Below are 3927 nucleotides of genomic sequence, written 5' to 3'. Positions count from 1 at the left end.
AGATAGATGACAGGTGGATGGAGTTTGCGGATCACTTACTACTGCGGGTCAGCCTTGTTTAGTGCCTGGGCAGGTATCTGCGGATTACATTGAGTGGTTTTTCCGCATATCTCACCCTTTCATGACACCGACCCAGGCAGCTGACCAGCAGAGGGATGCACCAGCTGCAGACCCTGAGGACTACATACAGCCGCCCAGCCCCCAGGTTCCAGTGGCATTTGACCCCCCTCCATATGTGGTAAGATTATTTGCGCGTTTAATGTTTTATGAGTTGTTGTTTATTTTGAATTTCATAATAAATGTTTTTACTGACTTTGACAGGATGATTACGAGGGATATGAGGCGATTGCACAGAGGTTGGAGCGTGTGCTCAACCTTAGGATAGTCACTGCAGGCACAGAGTTATATGACATTATGCAGGACTGCCTGACGATCGCGAGAGGGGGACCCAGTGCTGATGGGACGGTCAGGGCTCGTCAGAGACGCCGCACGGACCATTGATCTTTGTATTTATTTTGTTGTGTTGTAGTTGACATGAATATTTGTAATTATTACAGTTTTTGTTTAATATAGTTGACGTGTTTTGCACAGTTTATTATTTTATAATATAGTTTGTTATTCCGATTGTTTGTGGTCCTTAAGCGAAGTTTACGGTTGTTTTAAATTTATTTTTAAAAAAAGGGAACCTAGAATCATGAGTTTTGTTTGTAAGAATTACATAAAAAATAAAAGTTTTTAAAATGATTAATAATTCATAAGTGAACCCTTTTTCCATGTTCAAGTACCCATGTTTGTAAGAATTACATAAATGAACCCTTTTTCCATGTTTGTAAGAATTACATAAAAAACATAAGTTTTTAGAATCATGAGTTTTGTTTGTAAGAATTACATAAATGAATCTTTTTTCTCATGTTTGGACGTCAAAGAATCCAAAAAAAATAGTCCCGTTCCCCAGTTCCGTCAACTAACACGTCAAAACAAAGCCTCAAAATCCAAAAAAATAGGAAATGAACCCTTTTTCCATGTTCAAGTACCCATGTTTGGGATTTTTTTGCGTGGGTGTGCCTGTGCCCTGAGACAATGGAGGGCGGCCATTTCTCATGTTTGGACGTCAAAGAATCCAAAAAAAATAGTCCCGTTCCCCAGTTCCGTCAACTAACACGTCAAAACAAAGCCTCAAAATCCAAAAAAATAGGAAATGAACCCTTTTTCCATGTTCAAGTACCCATGTTTGGGATTTTTTTGCGTGGGTGTGCCTGTGCCCTGAGACAATGGAGGGCGGCCATTTCTCATGTTTGGACGTCAAAGAATCCAAAAAAAATAGTCCCGTTCCCCAGTTCCGTCAACTAACACGTCAAAACAAAGCCTCAAAATCCAAAAAAATAGGAAATGAACCCTTTTTCCATGTTCAAGTACCCATGTTTGGGATTTTTTTGCGTGGGTGTGCCTGTGCCCTGAGACAATGGAGGGTGGCCATTTCTCATGTTTGGACGTCAAAGAATCCAAAAAAAATAGTCCCGTTCCCCAGTTCCGTCAACTAACACGTCAAAACAAAGTCTCAAAATCCAAAAAACTACGAAATGAACCCTTTTAACAATTAAATTTTTGGACCACTGAAACAACGCATTCAACTTTATTATGGGAATTAAACACGCCGTAAACATATAAAGGTTACATCAACAAAAAAACAAAAAATTAAACATGACATTCAGTTGTTTAGCGACGTCCCACTGACCTCGTCTTCAACATATTTAGTAAAGACAGCTAAAATTTCTATTGGTCCATATTTTTTCCAGTAGTTAGATTGTACTAACACCTTCAGCAGTTCTTCGTTGGTGATCAGCTCATTTATTTCATATTTTATAACCGTATCTGAATACTCAAACCGAGCTGGTTGGCGGAAAAACAATCGTCTTACCGTTTGTGATTCGTGAATTCCAAGAGGGGGGATCCCTTTAGGTGCAACTTGCTTGATTAAATTCTTCAGTTCATCGATGGTACATGTTGAAGGAATTTGAAATTTCTTAGGATTTTTTCCTGTGAACGCGCAACCAACAAATTTGTTCTGCGGTGGCATGTTCCATTTGCCGTTGTAATACAGGATCGCGTCATGAATACGAGGCATAGTGCGTTCAAGTAAGTTTATTATTCCATCTGGTGTTCTTCCAACGGTGCATAATAACTCAATCGGACCAACACAAGAAAATTGATCATTACACATTAACATTGTGTTGACATCGTCATCATTTATCAATTTGATACACTCAAAGTGAATTTGGTTACCTGTATCGGTGAATGGCTTCCGGTAGTGAATTTCATCCAAAAATTGTTTGTCGGATAGCTGAAGGGTATTGTGTATTCTGGTTTTTAGGCTTGCAAAATCACACCTATTTGGTACTCGAATGGGCATCGGAGTTGAAGTTTGGAAGTAAACCCCAGTATCATTGTGAATAATCGATCCATTTGGATAAATGAAAGCCAACCTTGAGTTGACAATCGTCTGACTGCTAGTTTCTCCTAGAAATGCCATAGTTTGTGTATCAGTTGGGAGATTATTTGAAAGCAAGATAATGTGTGATTTAGTAGCCTAGTCTGCCATATATATAGATGGTTGTGACCGAGCCTTTGTTTAACTTTGTTTACAAAAAAATAGACACGCGTAAATGTGTAGTCAAGTCAGCCAATGTGTTGTCGCTAATGTGTAGTCAAGTCAACCAATGTGTTGTCACGCTCAAACTGTAACACGCATGCATGTCATTATGTGTTGTCAATTATGACAATGATGTATGCTGTACGCGTAAATGATTTTTGTTGGACCAACAATTTCCTTGCTTAACCAAACGAGTAGTTGATAATATTAATTGGTTAGTGACGGGTTACAACGAATTATATCGCATAATGAATACAAATAAATAAACAATGAATGTTTAGTCTTCATTTAGGTCTACATAGTGTGTTTTGAATGACATCAAGCTTGTGTATTCCTGCATTCTACTAATATATGGAATTGCCCATTGCTTTGCCTGAGAATAACAATTGGTTGACCACAACAGCGCTGGGGGCGGCAACGGACAATGGTCTTTCAAATAAACCTGTTGTACATGAACAAACATTATATCATGCGCTGACCGTGCCAAACGAACAAGCGAAGTCATTGCATAATTGTTACACTAACTATATTCAATGTACCTGAACAAAATGATTTCCAAACACGTGACCGACACATATGATGCGGTGGCCAGAAGAGTCAGGTGGTGGTTGACTTCTAAGAGGGAAAAATGTCATGCTTTGTTGTTGGGACAACGATACAAGGATTACGTTATACCGTGAAGCAATCACATATCCCATGTCTGTTATATCCATCCACTTGTCCACACTAACCTGAATGAACCAAACATACACATGTAAGTAATTTAAACATTGTTATTAAAAAAAATTAACCTAAAAACATACCTTTGAAAATCCATCAACAAGTAGGGACAACTTTAATTGTTCAAATCTCTCTGTGCCACCGAAGAGGTTCATGTACTCATGCGACCACCTGCCAAGTTCTTTAAGCAATTCATTACGCACTAACGGCCACGAATCTTCCCCCATACCTAATAAAGCGCCAATGGACCGATATCCACAGTTACCGTCCGCTTTCACATCCACAACGTCACGAATGAAACCTTGAAAGAATGACGCAAATTGATCCAACATCGGGATGATCCTTGTTGGCTGACGCGGTTGAGAACATGATGCACTTCGTTTCACTGGAGAGTTGCTGCTTTGAACAGAATGAAAAGCATCAACATACTCCCAGTAAGACGGATCACGCTTTGTGGATGTTTGACTTCTTTTCATCGGTTTCTTCGGTGCACCTTTAGTGTTCACCTTTGATGGAGGAGGGCACATAGAGTTATGATCAGGGTATGCGATTTCTCG

General features: G+C 39.4%; 1 long non-coding RNA gene across 1 annotated transcript; it reads right to left on the bottom strand.

Moving 5' to 3' along the window:
• Positions 1-2992: 2992 nt before the first annotated feature.
• Positions 2993-3252, bottom strand: LOC121174379 (uncharacterized). The gene is made up of 2 exons (XR_005890440.1): positions 3190-3252; positions 2993-3092 (listed from the first exon to the last, which is right to left on the bottom strand). It is a non-coding gene; the product is annotated as an uncharacterized lncRNA (long non-coding RNA).
• Between the last annotated feature and the right edge of the window lie 675 nt (positions 3253-3927).

The sequence above is a fragment of the Glycine max genome, chromosome 20 (genome assembly GCF_000004515.6).
Source record: "Glycine max cultivar Williams 82 chromosome 20, Glycine_max_v4.0, whole genome shotgun sequence".
In the NCBI taxonomy this organism is placed as follows: Eukaryota; Viridiplantae; Streptophyta; class Magnoliopsida; order Fabales; family Fabaceae; genus Glycine; species Glycine max.
This window is presented reverse-complemented; position numbering and strand designations above follow the sequence as displayed.